The following is a 20,390-nucleotide window of genomic DNA, read 5'->3' on the forward strand; positions in this document are numbered from 1 at the left end:
GCAGGGAGGAGCTGCAGTTAGGTTTCTTCCTTATATGTCCTGAGTTGGACTCCAGGTTCTTGCGTCTCGCTCAAGGAGCACTGAACTCGGTACAAGGTCAAGTTCATTGAAAAGCTTGTGCACAGGAGAGAGGGGAGTCCAGCAGGACAGAGAAGCTGAGCTTTCCAAGGGGTTCTTGTGGAGGCTTCTCTAGAGGCTTTGGGGTGGGGATGGGGCTTGGAGTGACCATCATCTGGTGGCAGTTGATCCTGTGGTGGTCATGAGATGTTTTTCATGGTCTGCAGACTACTTAAAGGGCCTATAAAATAATGTTTGTGCAAACATTCTGGTTTTTGATAAAAACAACTCTTTTGCAGAACACGATGTTAAGAAAGGATGTTATTGCTGTACATTCTTTCCTTTAAGGATGTGGTTAGTTTAGGTTAGGTTCCAATATGGGATTTTACGGAAAGCAAGGAGTCAGGCCTGTAAGATGGATTCTTTCAGTCTACATGGAGTCCAGATGTTACCCCGTACTGTCTCAATCATGCTTTCCCGCTTATTAAATTATGATTCCTATTGTAGCTGTAAGTTTTAATTAGTTTTAACATGGCGATGTGTTAACAAATGATTATTGATACAGGCTTTTCAATTTGTTCAAGATTATGACTTGCAAGTGGAATGAAGCAACATTTCCAGCTGACAGATGGATCCACAGGCAACGTGATGTTGTAAATAACTTGTGACAGCCCTGGCCGGTTTGGCTCAGCGGTTAGAGCGTCGGCCTGCGGTCCTGAGAGACCCGGGTTTGGTTCCCGCTAAGGGCACGTACTTCGGTTGCAGTTTGTCCCCGGCCCTGGTTGGTCGTGTGGGTGGCAGCCACTCGATGTGTCCCTTCACGTCGATGTTTCTCTCTCTCTCTCTCTCCCTCCCACTCTATCTGTACAAAAAATGGAAAAATATCCTCGGGTGAGGATTAAAAAATAAAAAATAAATAAATAAATAACTTGTGACAAGTAAACCTATAAACTGTAGCAAGGAAATTATCGATGAAGTACAACCACAGAATGCTCATCTCAATAGGCTGGAATCTGTACTTTATAATGAAAGGTGATTACTTGAAGTAGTACAAATAGTAACCAGCTACCAAGAAAACAATGAACTTGGGGAAGAATGTCTGTCTGTCTTAGATTTCATAGTATAACTAGAAGTTATCCTAATAGCCTGTACCAAGGCCATAACTTCTAACCAAAAGGTTATAAAAGTCATAAATCATCACCATGGAAAATGACAGAACTTTGCTGATGTAGAAAGGACATTGGTAAGAAGAAACATTCTGTGCCTTCAGATGTTGGTAGATACTTGGATCTCCCAAAACATAAGCAAAGACAAATCAAATTAAAATTACTATAAAGAAATAAAATAATTTTTGAAGATGGTGGTGGAGTAGGTGGAGGTACACCCACCTCCTCCTAAGACCAATCTGGAATTACAACTAAATCATAGATAACAGAGCTGGGAAGAGGATGCTACATATCATTTGGCTATGAGAATCAGCGAGGGTTCTGCCTGCCAGGAAGAGACAGGACTCTGCTAGAAACCCAGGTGCCCCCTTAAAAGGGTAGCACACAACAGCTCATTCACAGCCACCCACCCTTGGCTCCAGTGGAGGGAGGGCAGCTCAGAGAGGAATAGGGTCATGTGGGGAGAGACTGGGTTATATGCCTCTGGGGAGAGCACTGAAGGGTCCCCATGCTGAGTCACTTTCTCACATTGCAGACACCATCTTTTTTGGGTTGAGCACCCCCCTCCATATGGCATCAGTTTGGGGGAATCCAATAGCCTCACCCTCCAACTCCCTATTGCCCCATCCTATAGAGCTCACATACTGCAGAGGAATCAGTTGCCTTGACCCAGTGTGTAGAGATCCAGGTAGAGTCAGTGGGCGTCAAAGCTTGAGTTGTATGGCCCTTGGGTAGGGCCCATTCCCCTCACCTTCCCACTAGCCTAACAGGTGCCACCCCCTCATGGAAGATTCACTGGTCTCACCTTCTGGACTCCTGGTAACCACACCCTGCCAACCTCGGCTGTCCAGGCAGAATCTAGAACAGACAGTTGTGTGGCTCTAGAATGGGGTCATTTTTCCCTTGTATGCCTAACCTGTGCAGACTCCTCCCTTCACACAGCCAAATCTTGGTCTATTTGGGTCTGATAAACTTTGCTGGTGTCCTCCTGATGTGTCCCTGAGACTCCACTCCACCGCAGAGGTCTGCAGGCCCCCCAGCAGGGGGCAGCTACTCTCGGCAAACCTGGGACTTGTGCTGAGTGGACTCAGATGCAGCTCTGGCACCAAGTTTGTATCTGTATCAACCTTGTGGACACCACTCGCACCTATCTGGTGCTTCACTAAGAACCTGCCTCATGCAACTCAAATGCCACCAGAGGTTTTTTTTTGTTTTTTTTTTTAAGTGACTGAGCCTAACAGGCAGCTAGCAGTTAGAGACAGATCTCAGGGTGTCTTGGGCCTTTTGCTGACCTGTCCCCGGACTCAGTGCTGGTGGAAGCTGGCCTTAGAGTGCAGCTTGACTTTTGCCATGCACATCCAGGCCCAGCAGAGGCAGCCACAAACTGTGAATTGCTTTGTAGCTCCAAACATGTAGCCCAGGGTCAGTCACAGGCAACATTTGACATTTACCTAAACTAGAGATCCTCCAAAGGACCCCAGAACCAACATACCAGACCACACAAAAGCTCCAGCAGTGTCCCATTCAAAGGGAGATCTCAGCACCAGACCCTGCTGGGGTGAACCCTGTTTTGTGTGGTCAGCACCCACACAGCAGCTTGTACACTGTGGCCAGGGATGATCTTCATATTTAGTCAGCCTGAGGATCAATCCCAGGCACAGAGAAGCCCATAGCAATCAAAATTCAACTACAAAAGAAAGGCTCACATAATCTACACAAGGGACATTCCTGGAGCACCTTGCTGAGGTGGTCAAGGAGACTGCACTACTGAGCCTAATAAGACACCTACATAAGGCCACTATGAAGATTGGGAGACAAAGCAGATCTACTTAATTCACAGAAACAAATACAGAGAGGCAGTCAAAATGGGGAGACAAGGAAATGTGCCCTAATTAAAGAACAGAAGAAATCCCCAGAGAAAGAACTAAATGAAATGGAGGCAAGCAAGCTACCAGATTTGGTTATAAGAATGTTCAAGGAACTTAGAGAAAGGATAGACAAACTCAGTGAGACCTTAAACAAAGAGATACTAAGCATAAAAGAGGACATAGAAACCATGAAAAAGAACCAGTTAGAAATAAAGATACAATATCTGAAATGAAAAATACAGTAGAAGGAATCAACAGTAGGTTAGATAAAGCAGAGGATCAAATCAGTAATTTGGAAGACAAGGTAGCAGAAAACACCCAATCAGAGCAGCACAAAGAAAAGGGGATTTTAAAAAATGAAGACAATTTAAGTGATCTTTGCAAGAACATAAAGTGTAACATCTACATCATAGGGACACCAGAAGGAGAAGAGAGTGACTAAGGGATTGAGAATCTATTTGAAGAAATAATGACAGAAAACTTTCCTAATCTGGTGAAGGAAAAAGACACAAAAGTACAGGAAGCACAGAGTCCCAAACAAGATGAACCCAAGAGACCCACACCAAGATATTTCATAGTTAAAATGGCAAAGGTTAAAGACAAAGAGAATCTTTAAAGCAGCAAGAGAACAACAGTTAGTTCTCTACAAGGGAGCTCCCATAAGACTGTCAGCATTGCTCTAGCCAGTTTGGTTCAACAGTTAGAGCATCAGCCAACAGACCAAAGGGCCATATGTTCAATTTCAGGTCAAGGGCAGATACCTGGGTTACAAGTTCGATCCCTGGCCCTGGTCTGGGTCATTCAAGAGGCAACCAATTGATGTGTCTCTCTCTCTAATAGATGTTTCTCTCTCTCTCTCTCCCCCCGCTTCCCTCTCTTCCACTCTACACAAAAAATCAGTGGAAAAATATCCGTGGGTGAGGATTAACAAAAATAATGAATGAATGAATGAATGAATGAATGAATGAATGAATGAATGAAAAGACTGTCAGCTTATTTCTCCAAAGAAAATTTCAGGCCAGAAGGAATTGGCATGAAATATTCAAAATTACAAAAAGCAAGGACCTGCAATCAAAACCACTCTACCCAGCAAGACTGTCATTTAAATCGGAAGGAGACATAAAGAGCTTCCCAGACAAGAAAAAGCTAAAGGAGTTTATTACCAGCAACCAGTATTACAAGAATTGTTAAATGGTCTTTAAAATTAAGAAAAAGAAAAGAGAGAAACATAGGTATAAAGAATAAAATGGCGCCCTGGCCAGTTTGGCTCAGTGGTTGAGCGTCGGCCTGTGGACCAGAGAGTCCTGGGTTTGGTTCCCGCTAGGGGCACGTACCTCACACACACACACACACACACACACACAGAATAAAATGGCGATATTGCCAGGTCACACTGTCCATCTTTGTGGTGCTGCTGCTGCTCTTGTACATGACTTTGTTCCTAAGACCTGAAACCACACTGTTGTTGGATGTGCCTGGAAGCAAGAACCTAAAAAATATTAGAGTAAGAAAAAATTAAGAAAAGGCGGCTACAGTGTGGCTGGAGGCTGTGCCCTTGCTCCCCGCCAGGGACTGGGTTTACAGCTAAAATAATGAGCAATCAACTTGAAAAATCAAGAGAAATGTACTGGTTTGGACATATTATATCTAAGGAGCACTGAAGAAACAATGTAGAGACTGGTAAAAGGAGGAGAGTCACAAAAAGGGGGAGCCCCCCTGGAGCAGGTGCTTGGCTAAGAGACTGAGTGATATTGGCTACAAAGCTCCCTCCCCTTGGGAGTGAGGGGTCTCAACCCCATGCAGAAATCCCAAACCCAGAGCAGCAGAGACTAGAAGAGCCTGCGTAGCATCTGGCAGAAGGAACCGGGGTCATTCTGTCTGCTTGGGAGACCTGGACCTCACCTTCCCAGTGAAGGGCTGTTGCCAGCAGCCCCAGCCTGAGAAGTTTGCTCTGGGCTCTGACCACTGAAAAGGATGTGCTTCAGAGTTTGGGTCCAGCAGAGGGGCCCGGGGCAGTACCCAACAGTGATTTGAGGGGACCGCTACTTTATTGAAAGCATTGTGCAGAGCCCCAGTTAGTGACTGAACTGTTTGGCTTGAGGAAAGGATTCTTCCATCTTGAGGGTGGAGTTGGAACCTTGTACCCTCCACCCCCACCCCTATGGAGCCTCCTGGTTTGCTCATCCTGTAGGGTTAGCAGCATGAAGGAGCAGGGCAGAAGGGGGATTTTTGGCCTGCACTGTGGAGAGTTGAGAGCATGAGTGGAGCTGGGAATCTCAGTCACCAGTTTGCTGAGACCAGCAGCCCGGAGAGACCTGAATCCTGCACAGGGCTGATTTCATAACCCTCCTGCTTGGACCTGTGGCGTGAGGGTGCAGGTTCTATGCAGAGTTGGAATTTTTGAACTGTGTTTCCTGGGAAGGCTTCTACTGGGGAGACAGACGAGTGAGTGCTGGGCTTTGTGACTGCATTGTGGGGAGGCGATCTGAGTTCTCTGTGAGTTCAGCTGGCCAGTCCCAGGAAGGAGAGGTAGAGCCTGCCTTCCCCTTCTACAGGCTAGGAACGCCTCTGCACCAACAGGGGACTGGTTCCGCTCCGTGAAGTTTCAGCTGGGTGTGTTTTGGGGGAAGGGAGAGCAGCTCAGAGCAGGACATTTCAAGTGTGAGACCCCCAGAGGCTACTGTCTGGGACCAGCTTAGCCCCCTCTTGCAGGCTGGCAACATTCTCAGCCAGAGACTCTTGATTAATCCTGCTGAGTCCAGGGCAGCTGAACCTGCTCCTGTAGAGCAGACTGCAGACTATGCAACCTGAACCTGCATAGGTCACCTTAGCAGAAGCTATAGTTGGAGTCTCTGGCAGAGGCTGAGGAGTTTGGCTTTGAAGCAAAGGCTAATTTCTCCTCATTGAGTGCCTGACTGCATAATCTCTAAGCAGGGGGTCCACAGGCCCCAGCTAGGCTACCCTGGGTTCACAATAAAGACTCCTTGAAAGGTACTGAAGAAAGATAAGGGGGAGGTGGAGTAGCTGACGGTGGAGCCTCAGGGAGTCTCAGACCAACCACAGGTCTGCCCCTCGCTGTAAGTTAATAAAAAGCCAACCCATCTACAGCCGTACCACCCTGAACACACCCGATCTCATCTGATAAAAAGCCAATCCATTTACACTGATTGGTCCCTCCTATGAACACATAGGTCTGGCAGAAGCAGAGAGAAACATTGAATACATGGTGATAAAGGTTTACCTCTATAGACACCCAGACTTCAGGGTTAACGAACTTGCCAGCGAGTCCATCAAGACACCTTGAGACTAGACACCTGCACAGTAACTTGCACACCATGGTTGAGGTTGAGCCTCATGGTCAACCAGCCTGAGGGTTGATCCCAACCACAAAAAGGTCATCAGAAATCAAGACCCAATTATAATAGGAGGGTCCAAATGACTCAAACCAGAGACATTCCAAAAGCACCCAGCTCCAGAGATCAAGAAGACTGTAGGAGCCACAAGACACCTACAACAGAAGGCCACCCCACCAAGACTGGGAGTCATAGCAGTCCTATATATACATAGAAACAAACAGAAAGAGACCATCAAAATAGGGAGACAAAGAAACAGGCCCCAAATGAAAGAACAGGAGGAATTTTCAGAAAAAATAGCTAAATAAAATAGAGGCAAGCAATTTATCAGGTAGAAAATTCAAAGTAATGGTTATAAGGATGCTCAAGAAACTTAATGAATGAACTTCCGGTCAAGATGGCGGGTAGGTAAACGTGGTATCGCGTCCTCCCACAACCATATCAAAGATACAACTAAACTACAGAACAACCATCATTCAAAACTGCCTGAAATCGAGCTGAATGGAAGCCCTACAACTACGGAATTAAAGCAGCAGCCACATCCAGACTGGTAGGAGGGGCGGAGGCGCGAGGGCCCGGTGGCGAGATGGGCTGGTCCCACACCCACGTGTGGCGGATAAAAATCAGGAGGGACACCTGGGCTGGGAAGGTCCTTCCTGGGGGCTGAGGGGTCCCCGGCCCACACCAGATGCCTCGCTCAGGGTTCCAGTGCCAGGAAGAGAGTCCCCATAACTTCTGGCTGGAAAAACCAGCGGGAACTGAGGCTCAGGGAAGCTGAAGCGGTTGGAGCTCCAGGCAGCTCCTTAAGGGGCCCGCGCACGGACTTATCGGACTCTCTCCCTCTAAGCCTGGAGGGGAGGCAGCTCAAGGGGCACCGGAGACATACAGGGAAGAACTGAGCTGTTTGGCACTGGAGCAAGGGCTGGAGAGGGGGCTTTCTCTGGGACAAACATGCTCTCAGAGGCCTTGGTTCCTTTGGTGAGCCCTTCCCTGGGACAGTAGACAGCTGCCATATCTGGGACTCCAGCAACCTGGCTCACACTGGTAACCCCGCCCTGGTGACTCCCTGGGGCCCCGCCCCGCCCCTCCCAACTTTCAGGCCCACTCAAGCTGCTGCCACTTGCTTAACCATAGGATTGGCCTGTCTTGGATCCTGCTTCAGGTTTTTCCTAAATTCTTTCAAACAAGCAGCATCTGGTCTCAGCTAGCCCCATACCGCTTGTTAAGTAATACACAGAAACAAACACAGGGAGGCAGCCAAAATGAGGAGACAAAGAAACAGGTCCCAAATGAAAGAACAGAACAAAACCCCAAGAAAAGAACTAAGCGAAATGGAGATAAGCAACCTAACAGATGCTGAGTTCAAAATACTGCTTACAAGGATACTCAATGAACTTAGTGAGAACCTCAGTGAACTTAGTGAGGGCCTCAAGAGCATAAAAAAGGGCCAGAGTTGAAGGAGGCATTAACTGAAATAAAGAATAATTTACACAGCTTCAATAGTAGAGTACGTAAATCTAAGAAGCAAACCATCGATTTGGAACATAAGGAAGCAAAAAACACCCAATCAGAACAGCAAAAAGAAAAAAGAATCCAAAATAATGAGGATAGTGTAAGGAGCCTCTGGGACAACTTCAAGCGTGCCAACATTCGCATCTTGGGGGTGCCAGAAGGAGAAGAGCGAGAACAAGAAATCGAAAACCTGTTTGAAACAATAATGGCAGAAAACTTTCCTAACTTGGTGAAGGAAACAGACATACATGTCCAGGAAGCACAGAGAGTCCCAACCAAGATGAACCCCAAGAGGCCCACACCAAGACACATCATCATCAAAATGCAAAAGGTTCAAGACAAAGAGAGAATCTTAAAAGCAGCAAGAGAAAGGCAGCTAGTTACCTACAAGGGAGTTCCCATATGGCTGTCAGCTGATTTCTCAAAAGGAACTTTGCAGGCCAGAAGGGAGTGGCAAGAAATATTCAGTGTGATGAAAAGCAAGAACCTACAACCAAGATTACTCTATCCTGCAAAGCTGTCATTTCGAATCGATGGCCATATAGAGTTTCCCAGACAAGAAAAAGTTAAAGGAGTTCATCACCACCAAACCGTTATTATATGAAATGATGAAGGGTCTTTCTGAAGGAAAAGATAAAATATATGAACAAACAAAATGGCAATGAATACATATCTATCAACAATGGGATCTACAAACAAGATGAACACGTAGATCAGAAACATTCTCATAGATACAGAGAACATTTTGTTGGTTGCCAGATGGGAGGGGGTTGGAAGAATGGGTGAAAAAGGTGAAGGGATTAAGAAGTACAAATTCATTGCTAGACTGACAAACCTCAAAGGGAAAGGGGTTGGGGGTGGGGGTGGGAAGAAATAAACCAAAGAACTTATATGCATAACCAATGGACACAGACAATAGTGTGGGAAAAGGCGGGAGGGGGGCAGGAGTGGGGAGGAGGGGATCAATGGGGGAAAAATGTGGAACATCTGTAATACATTCTACATTCAACAACAAAGATTTAAAAAATATTTTAAAAATGTAAATGGACTGAACGCCCCAATCAAAAGACACAGAGTAGCTGAATGGATAAGAAAGCATGACTCATATATATGTTGTTTACAAGAGACCCACCTCACAACAAAAGACTCACATCGGTTGAAAGTGAAGGAATGGAAAAAAAATCTTCCAAACAAAAAAAAGGGGGAAAAAATCTGGGGTAGCAATATGCATATCTGATGCAATAGATTTCAAAATGAAGGCCATAACTAGAGACAAAGAAGGCCACTACATAGTATTGAAAGGATCTATCCAACAGGAAGTTATAACCTTGGTAAACACATATGTACCCAATATAAGAGCACCAAAATATATTAAAACCTTCTAAAAGACTTCAAAGGAGAAATCAACAGTGATACAATCATAGCAGGGGACTTCAACCCCAATGACATCACTGGATAGATCCTCTAGATAAAAATTAACAAGAAAATAGAGACTCTAAATGAAGCACTAAATCAAATCAATTTAATAGTTATCTACAGAGAATTACACCTCAAAACTACAGAATTCACATTATTCTCCAGTGCACATGGGACATTCTCAAAGATAGACCACATGTTAGGGCACAAACTAAGTCTCTACAAGTTCAAGAATATTGAAGTCATATCAAGCATCTTCTCAGATCACAATGGCATGAAACTAGAAATCAATTGCAACAAGAACATGCAAAGACATTTGAACACATGAAGGCTAAATAGCATGTTATTAAAAAATAAATGGGCTACCAAGGAGATCAAGGAAAAAATTAAAAGCTTATTGGAAACCAATGAAAATGAACACACGACGACACAAAATCTATGCGATGCAGCAAAAGCAGTTCTGAGAGGGAAGTTCATAGCACTACAGGCCTACCTCAAGAAACAAGAAATATTTCTAATAGACTATCTAACCTCACAACTTAAAGAACTGGAAAGCAAGCAAGCAAACAAAACCCCAGAGCAAGTAAAGAAAGGTAATAGTAAAGATCAGAGTAGAAATAAATGACATAGAGAACAAAAGGAAAAACAAACAAACAAAAAAACAATACAAAGAATCAATGAAACAAAGAGCTGTTTTTTCGAAACGATAAACAAGATGGATAGATCCTTAGCTATACTCATCAAGAAACAAAGAGAGAGAACTCAAATACACAGAATGATAAATGAAAAAGGAGCATTAACAACTGACAGCACAGAAATACAAAGGATCGTTAACAAATACTATGAACAATTATACGGCAACAAATTGCACAATCTAGGCAAAATGGACAAATTTCTAGAAATACATAGTCTCCCAAAACTGAACCAGGAAGATATAGAAAACTTGAACAGACCAATAACAACTAAGGAAATTGAAGAGGTAATCAAGACTCTCCCACAAACAAAAGCCCAGGCCCAGATGGCTTCACGGAGGAGTTTTACTGAACATTCAAAAAGGAACTAACACCCATTCTCCTCAAACTATTCCAAAAAATTTTAGAACAAGGAAGATTTCTAAACTCATCTCCTGAGGCCAGCATAATTCTAATTCCAAAACCAGAAAAAGAAAGTACACAAAAACAAAACTGCAGGCCAATATCCCTGATGAACATAGATGTTAAAATTCTGAACAAAATACTAGTAAATCAGATCCAGCAATATATTAAAAAATTATTCACCATGAACAAGTGGGATTCATTTCACGGATGCAAGGCTGGTACAATATTCACAAATCAATAAATGTGATATACCCAATCAACAAAAAGAAGACAAAAACCATATGATCATATCAATAGACACTGAAAAAACATTCGTCAAAATCCAGCACCCATTTCTGAGAAAAACGCTCAGCAAAGTGGGAATAGAAGGATTATATCTTGACATAATAAAGGCCATATATAAAAATTCTACTGCCAACATCATACTCAATCAGCAAAAATTAAAAGCATTTTCCTTAAGAACAGGAACAAGACAGGGATGTTCACTTTTGCCATTCTTATTCAACATAGTACTGGAAGTTTTAGCCACAGCAATCAGACATAAAGAACAAATAAAAGAGATTCAAATAGGAAAGTAGGAGGTGAAACTGTCATTATTCTCAGATGACATGATATTATACATAGAAAACCTTAAAGACTCCATCAAAAAATATGCTAAATTTAATAAACAAATTCAGCAAGGTGGTAGGATACAAAATTAACATCAAAAAATCGACGGCATTTTTATACACCAGTAATCAACTCACAGAAAGAGAAACTAGAAAAGCAATCCCATTTACCATTGCAGAAAAAAAAAAAAAATTAAGATACCTAGAAATAAACTTTACAAAGAAGTAAATGACCTATTTTCAGAAAACTACAGGGCATTGAAAAAAGAAATAGAGGAAGATATAAAAAAGTGGAAGCACATACCTTGTTCATGGATTGGAAGAATTAACATCATTAAAATGTCTATACTACCCAAAGCAATCTATAGATTCAATACAATCCCCATCAAATTATCAACAACATATTTCACAAAACTAGAACAAATATTCAAAAGGGCATATGGAAACAAAAAGACCCTGAATAGCCACAGCAATCTTGAATAAGAAGGGCAAAGTAGGTGAAATCACAATACTGCATATCAGGTTATACTACAAAGCTACTGTAATCAAAACAACCTGTACTGGCACAAGAACAGGCAGATAGATCAATGGAATAGAACAGAGAACCCAGAAATTGACCCAAGTCATTATGCTTAATTAGTATTTGACAAAGGTGGCAAGAGCATACCGTGGAGTAAAGACAGCCTCTTTAATAAATGGTGCTGGGGAAATAGGACAGCTACACGCAAAAAAATGAAACTAGACCATCAACTTGCACCATATACAAGAGTAAACTCAAAATGGATAAAAGATTTAAATGTGACTCCATAAAAATCCGGAAGAAAATGTAGGCAATAAAATTTCAGACATCATACTCAGCAGAATTTTACTGATACATCACCTAAGGCAAGAAAAACAAAGGAAAAAAAAATGAACATATGGGACTACATCAAAGTAAGAAGCTTCTGCACAGCAAAAGAAATAACCATCAAAATGGAAAGGGAGTCCTGGCCGGTTTGGCTAAGTGGTTGGGACATTGGCCTGTGGACCAGAGAGTCCCAGGTTCGGTCCCTGCTTGGGGCACATACAAAATAAATAAATTAATTAATTAATTAACTTCAAAAAATTGGAAAGGGAACCCACTATATGGGAGAACATAATCACCTATGATACATCAGATAAGGGATTAATTTCTAAAATAAATAGAGTGCTCATACAGATCAACAAAAGGAAGACAACCCAATTAAAAAATGGGCAGAAGACCTAAATAAACACTTCTCTGAAAAGGATATACAAATGGCTAAGAGACATATGAAGAAATGCCCAACGTCATTAATCATCATAGAGATGCAAATTAAAACAACAATGAGGTATAACTCACACCTGTCAGAATGGCCGCCATCAACAAATCATCAAACAACAAGTGTTGGAGAGGGTGTGGAGAAAAGGGGACTCTAGTACACTGCTGGTGGGAATCAAGACTGATGCAGCCACTATGGGAAACACTATGGTGTTACCTCAAAAAATTAAAAATTGAACTGCCATTTGACCCAGTGATCCCACTTCTAGGAATATACCCTAAGAAACCTGAAACACCAATCAGAAAGAATATACGTATCCCTATGTTTATAGCAGCACTATTTACAATAGCTAAGATCTGGAAACAACCCAAGTGTCCATCAGTAGGTGAGGGGACTAAAAAGCTGTGGTACATATACACAATGGAATACTATGCAGCTGTAAGAAAGAAAGATCTCTTATCCTTTGAGATGGCATGGAAGGACCTGGAGAGTATTATGCTAAGTGAAACAAGCCAAGCAGAAAAAGACAAATATCACATGATCTCACTTATTTGTGGAATATAATGAACAAAACAAATTGATAAACAGACCCAGTGACATAGGAGTAGGGTATAGACTGACAAATCTTAGAAGAGGGGGCCATGGGGAGGGAAGAGATAAACCATAGAACTTATATGCATGTATGCATAACCATGGACATAGACAGCAATGCTGGGGACGGTGTGGAGCGGGGATTGGGAGGAGGGTGTCATTGGGGGGCGGGGGGACATCTGTAACCAAAGTAAATTAATAAAAAAATTAAAAACAAAAATATAAACCAACATTTTATGAAAAAAGAGAATAAAATGGCAATAAATATGTATCTAATAATAATCACTGTAAATGTAAATGGTTTAAATGCTCCAAGCAAAAGAATTAGGGTAGCTGAATGGATAAGAAATCATATATGCTGTCTACAAGAAAACCACCTCAGAACAAGAGACATACAAATATAGACTAAAAGTAAAGGAATGGTAAAAGTTATTTCATGCAAATGGAAATGAAATAACCTCTGTGGTAGCAATTCTCATATCAGACAAAATAAACTTTAAAACAAAGACTATATAAAAAGAGACAAAGAAGAACACTATGTAATGATAAAAGGAGCAATTCCCCAAGAAAATATAACCCCTTTAAACATTTCTGTACCTACCATAGGAGCACCTAAATATATAAAAAAAATATTGATGGACATGAAGGGAGAGATCAGTAGTAACACAGTCATAGTAGGGGATTTTAACACCTCATTGACATCAACGGATATATCTTTCAGACAGTAATTCAACAAGGAAAGAGGGACCTTAAATAACACACTAGGTCAGATGTGGCTGCCACCTGCACAACCAACCAGGACCGGCGACAAATTGCAACCTAGGTACGCGCTCTTAACAGGAACCGAAACGGGGTCTCTCTGGACCACAGGCCGACGCTCTAACCACTGAGCCAAATCGGACAGGGTCCAATGTGTTCATTATTTCTGCTATGTCATTCTTCATTTCCACTTGGTTGGTTTCAGTGTTTTTATATCTTTGCTCATGGTGCTGATGTTCTTACTCATGCTGTTGAGCTTCCTCAAGATCATGGCTCTGAACTCTACCTCTGATAATTTGCTTAACTGCATTTCATTTATCTCATCTTTGATAGAGTTCTCTTGTTCTTTCATTTGGTATTTGTTTCTTTGTTTCACCATTTTGGCTATCCCAGTGGGTTTTGGAGCCTGCCAGATTTTTTCTGTGGGTGTTTGTGTTCTGTTTTGTGGCTCCCTCTACTGGGTTTGAATGGGCCTGGGTGGGCCCACGTTAAACACCACTGTCAAGTCTTACTTTCCTGGGTATATTTGCAAGCCCAGGTAAGGTTCGGTTATCCTCTAGCTTTTTCCTGGAAGGTAGTAGTCTCAGTTACTCAGTGCCTTGGAATGTAGCCCTGGTGTTCTGAATAAGAGGATTTCCAGAGGGTGGGATAGATGCTGGTTGTTAATGGGCCTCAACATTCCCAGATGAGGTTGCATTTCTTTCTTTTTTTTTTTTTTTTTAATCCTCACCCGAGGACATTTTTCCATTTTTTGTTCAGATAGAGCTGGAGGGAGAGAGAGGAAGAGAGAGAGAGAGAGAGAGAAACATCGATGTGAAGGGACACATCGAGTGGCTGCCACCCGCACGACCAACCAGGGCCGGGGACAAACTGCAACCGAGGTACGTGCCCTTAGCGGGAACAGAACCCGGGTCTCTCTGTACCGCAGGCCGACGCTCCAACCGCTGAGCCAAACCGGCCAGGGCGAGGTTGCATTTCTTTGCCTCACCTGGGAAAGTGTGAATCCCAGGGGTGGGGGGGGGGGTGAGGGGGGGGGGGGCTGCTGCTTTTCCCCTCAGCCCTGGGAAGGAGCAGACTGGCCACCTTCCTTTGTGGCCACACTCAGCAAAATCTCTGAGTGCCCTCCAAATCCCGGATGTCTCCACAGAGTTCCAGCCCAGTCTGCCCTCCCTCTGCGGTAGCCCCCAGGTGAGTGGCTGTGGCTATTTTAGTGCTCTGTCCTGCCTCTCTGCGCTGTGGAGCAGGCTTGGTCTTTATTGCCCAAGGGCGCTGCTCACAGCTAAGACTGCTGCTGTCCGTGGGCTCCTAGCCTGCCACCCTCTCACACCTCTGCAGATCCCACCAGTGTCCTGGTTATGTGGTCCTGTCCTGCTGCTTTTCTGTTGCTTTTTTCTGAGGATTTGTCTTTATTTTAGTTGTAATTCCTATTTGGTCCTGGGAGATCGTCTGCATAGCTTCTATTCACTCTGCCTCCATTTTCACATCCTCTAAGCCTATCTTGTGCGCAGCTGGGTACACAGGCCTTTCTGGTGCCCCCGCACCCTGCAGGTCCTGTGGGCAGGCAGCTGGATCACACCAGTCCCTCTTGGGCTCGGGCTTCCCACTGCTCTTGTGAGCTACTGGACCGCACAGGCCTCTGTGAAGCCCCAGGTCCCACTGCTGGTGGCTGGGGAGTGCTGCTGCCCCGTGGGACTCAACTGCTGCTCAGCTTTTGCTGTAGTTTTGGGGGATGGGTCTCAGCTGCTGGTCTGTGCTCCTGTTGCCTGGGAATGGATGTCTGCTCCCCAGCCTCTGTTGCTGGGGGTATATCTCAACTCTGATCAGGCTGCTACTGTGGGGGATGGTGCTGGGCTCCTGGTTGTCTGCAGCTTCTGTGACCGGCACCTTGGGAGCTCCACTACTGTGCACCAGTCTGTGTTGACACAGAGTGTCCACTGGTCCGATGGTGCCAGGTGTCCTAGTGGGCTCAGGTTTCTGGGCCCTAGCCGCTCCCACTGCCTCCTCTCAGGGAAGACCCGGGATCATCCAAAATGTTGGGACTTCCCCGTGGCGCAGGGAGAAGCACCCTGAAGGGCTGCTTACTGAGGTAGCAGGCTGCTCCCTTCCACAGCAGAGAAACCTTCTGCTCTGCAGCTCTGCCCTGCTCAGTTTTGGTTGTCCACCTCACGCCCACTCACATTCTCTCACACACTCGCCCTCCCTCTGGTCCTGCCTCCTGCCATCTTCCTCCCCCATTTTTCTCTTTTCTCCTCCTCCTTCTCTTCCCCTCCTCCCCTCCTCTCCTCTTCCTCCCCTCCCCCTCCCCCTTCGTCAGCACCTGAATAGCATGCCGTGATTGGGGTTGAGCCTCACAGCAGCCTGAGGGTTGATTTCCTCCACAAATGGGCCAATAGCAATCAAGACCCAATTACAAAAAGAGGGCCCACATAACCCACACAAGGGACATTCCTAGAGTACCCAGCTCAAAAGATCAAGGATACTACCCCACTGGGTCCCACAGGACACCTAGTATATAAGGCCACCCCACAAAGAATGGGGATCATAGCAGTTCTAATGTAGTCCAACCTTGGTTCTCAAACATGTCCCACCATGAACAATTTTCTACTCTCTCCAACAACCCTTTCATGCTGATACCTGTATGATCAGTTACTCAACTCTCAGGTGACAAACGAAGGAGAGAATATGTGAGCATGAGTCATTTTTACCGCTAAAACTCATGTTAACATCTCAGGAAATTATACTGTGAATATTTTTGTGGTATTTTTGCTTTTATTGCTGCTTATTATTAAATTTTCTCTTTTTACTGTACATTTAGTTTACTTTTTGTTAAAATTTTATTTACATTTAATGTGCTTTTTGTTTTCAAAGTGTTTATTTATAGATTAAACATACATTAGACATGTATTAGATATAAGAAAGGTTAAAAAAGAGAATCATTTGGGGGCTCTGGAATGGATGAATTCAATTCACATTATTTCTAATGGGAAAAAATAACTTGGTTTTTGAATAGCCTTCCAGGATAAATTAAGTTCGAGAACCGAAGTTCTACTGTGCATAGAAACAAACACAAAGAGACAACCAAAATGGAGAGACAAACAGGCCCAACATGAAAGAACAGGTCACCCACATCCGTGCTGTCACAGACATCCGTGTTATTGTCATTATGTCGTTACGTTCCACAGTCATTTACAGACTCACAGTTGGGGTCATGTTATGATGTTCCACATTTACTTACTTACTGCTTATTGGTATTGCATTGTTACAGTCCACAACCACTTACACATTCAGTGTCATTGTTACATTGTCTTATTTCACAACTATTTACATACTTACTGTTGGTGTCATGACATTACGTTCCACAATCACTTTATATACTTATTGTTGCTGTTACATTGTAATATTCCACAACCTTTTACATACTTACTGTCACTGTTACATCATTTTATTCCACAACTATTTAATACTCACTGCCATTGTTAGGTCATTTCACGCCACAGCACTTACATATTTACCTTCCGTGTTGTGTTATATTTCACAAGCACTCACATAATTAGTCAGTGTTACGTCATTCTGTTCCACAGCCACTTACATACTTACTGTCTTTGGCAGAACTACGGCCCCTTAAAGATGCTCACCTCCTAATTTCCGAAACCTGTGAATATATGATATTATATGGCAAATATCTTTGCAGTGGTGATTCAATTAAGGATCTTGAGATGGTAAGATGATCCCGTGTTATCCTCCTGGTACCAGAAAGAGGAAGCAGAAGGGTGAGAATCAGAGAACGAGGGGGAGTGGAAGCCGCAGTTGGAACCGTGTGGCTGTTGGCTTCCAAGGTGGAAGGGAGCGATGAGCCCAGGAATACAGATGTTATAAAAGGAGGGAAACAGATTCTTCTGTTAACATCTCCACAAGGACCACAATCTTGCTGAAAACTTGGTATTAAGATTGTGACCTCCAGAATGATAAGATCGTAAATTTGTGTTGCCTGAAGCTGCTAGGTTTGTGGTAACTTGTCACAGCAGCCGTAGGATACAAATAGACCTGTAGACTGTTGCATGATGACCTTTCATTCTTGGACCTTGCAATTCTTCATACAGATAGGGTGGGGTCTATTTCTGTACCCTAGACTTTGGGTTAGCCAAATAACTTGTTTTGGCCAATAGAATGAGCTAGAGGTGGTGGCGTTCCAGTTCTGAACTGGGCCTGAAGAACCTGTGTGTCCGCTCACTGCATGCTTCTGTCAGTGCCGGACGTGACGGCTGGTTTGAGGAGGAGGAGGAGCTCTCTGTTAAAGTGCTCCAGCAGGCAGAGGCCCCAGCTGAGCCACAAGCAGCCCAGGTCAGCCAGGTCAGCCAGGACCTTTACTGCCCCTGAGCTGTAATAATCAGAGGATCGTCGGCTTAAGCCACTGAATGCTGGGGCAGTGTGTCACATAGCAGTCGCTAAGTGAATCAATGCCTTATAAACTAATACAGCAACTGGGAAAGCGATGCTTTAAGTGTTTTCCACACAATCTCATTGCAATGCTTGCTTGCGTTGAGGGAACGGCCCAGGCCCTAACATTCTAGGTATTTCGTAGCTGGCTGGCCCCGATCCTAAGTCTTGTTATAGACAGTCAGCAGCCAGGAACAGAGCCATCCGAACCAGTTCCTCCCCCAGCCCCACCCCAGAGAAGTCACGTGCAGCAGTCTGCAGCTCTCTTTTTTGTTAGTTTGTTTATTGAAACTATAAAATATAATAAGTTATATATACAGAATTAGACATAAAACTGACAATTGAGACTTCATTGACTATAGGTCGCAGCTCTAGCCTGGGGTATTTTCTAAATGCTTTGAAGAACAGCAAAATAATAACCATCTCCACACCAAATGTCAGGGTGGGGTCCCAGCTTTGGTCAGTTCTAATCATGTGGTCTCATTGATTTGAATCCCCTATGCAGGCTAAAGCTGATCAGAGTAAACCTTTTGTTGTTGTTGGATTTATCTCCAACTATGTAAAAGACAAAGAAATGTGTAACTATGTGTAACTAGCTCCCTAAAAATGGCAGGTTGAAAGTTGATAAAAGATGATCTGATGCTGGCTGACCGCTGGCCCCCAAATTCAACAGTGTGAATGGAGGGAACCTCCCTCATCCCCCACCGGGGGCCCGAGAACAGCCCTGGTCCTTCACTGAGAAAGCTGTTCTGAGGAAGCTGTAAGCGATTACCCCGGAAATGCGTGCTCCTCACATGTGACAGTTGCAGTCTGATTAAGGGGAGACTCTCATCATCGTTATCACAAAGCAGGGGGAAGGGCACCCAGGACTTCGGGAGGAATTAAAAAGGGAATTTGGTTTTGCCGTGGCATATATAGCTTGCAGGACATAGCAAATAGGTTCTGACAAACAGCAGCAAAGAGACACAGTGGAGGCGATGTTACATATTCATTAGGGTTCTCACAGCATGCTCTACATTCATCGGTGGGACAGTGCTCCCTGGCTTTGAACGCATGACTGGTGTCTTCCCCCAAAGCATCTGCTCGGTCATGCAACTTGTAATTTTAAAAAACACTGCTTTATAAGCGAGAGGCTGGTTACTAATTTCGTAGTAACCACAGTCAGATCTGTCCTTAGGGAGCTCGGCAGTGAGCCCCAAAGGAAGCCCTGGTGTGTGACGGTCACCCTGGCTCCCCGCCCTTCGCAAGGGCCGTGTGGGAAGGGAACCTGCCCAGACCAGTTTCTTAACTTCATTTCTGAATGTACGCCAGACAATGGCAGTGACCGCGGACACTTGAAATCGGGTTTCTCGTTTTTATCCCCATTTTTCTCAGTGACTCAGGCCGTGCTCACTTCCAGGAGCGCCTGACGGCCAGGCATTTCCTGCAGCCCCACTTCCTTCCTGCTTCCGAACCTCACTGTCCCTGTGATCACAGAGCCGGGGACAGACCTCTCCTTTGCAGAAGACACGCCAAGGCCTAGGGAGGGAGGAAAAAGGGGTCCCAGTTGGCACAACAAGAACGAGGTCCCTTGAGTCCAAGCCCAGGCTGTGCCTGCACAAGGGTCCACTTTCCCTGACTGGTTCCGGAGGCCAGAGCCGAACGGTCGCACCAGGTGACACACGCACCCAAACACGCTGCAAATCGGGAACTGTGCGTGGCTGGGCTCTCAGGAAGTCACCGGTCCCCTTTCTGAGCAGAGGTGACCACCTATCCCTCCTCAAGCAAACACAGCCTGACACATCATGGAAATGGTGTGTGTCCCATGAACACTGCTGCCGAGGGCCACATCCGACTGGACAAGAGAGTCGGAAGGTGATTCATCGTGTGCAGTAGAAAGCAGTCAGGTTGTCAGGCCGAGAACTCACGCAGGGCAGACACCGGGGACCGCAGGTCTCCTCGGCGGGACGGACACCGGCCTCCCCTTCGGTGGCACAGAGCAGGCTCCAGAGTGGGCTCTCCCACCAGGGACCAGCGGGCTGGAGGACTCCGACGACCTCACGAACAGGCACCTCGCGGCCGGCTACCAAGCTCCTCGAGGACGCCGCCTTCTTCCTGGCGGCTGGAAGCATCTCCCCCTCGGAACTCGCGTTCGTTTTGGTAGAATCGCCTCATTCGGATCGTTTGGTATCTTCCAGCAAAGTGGTTGGTAGACACGTCTGCTTCTCACCAGGGTGCAAACTCCTTAAACAGGGCCCGGTCCTCTA

The 20,390-nt window shown here is 44.7% G+C and overlaps 1 pseudogene; it reads right to left on the reverse strand.

Moving 5' to 3' along the window:
- Positions 1-599: 599 nt before the first annotated feature.
- Positions 600-20,298, reverse strand: LOC118626156 (annotated as a pseudogene).
- Positions 20,299-20,390: the final 92 nt, after the last annotated feature.

This window comes from Molossus molossus, unplaced genomic scaffold (assembly GCF_014108415.1).
Source record: "Molossus molossus isolate mMolMol1 unplaced genomic scaffold, mMolMol1.p scaffold_m16_p_12, whole genome shotgun sequence".
Lineage (NCBI taxonomy): Eukaryota > Metazoa > Chordata > Mammalia > Chiroptera > Molossidae > Molossus > Molossus molossus.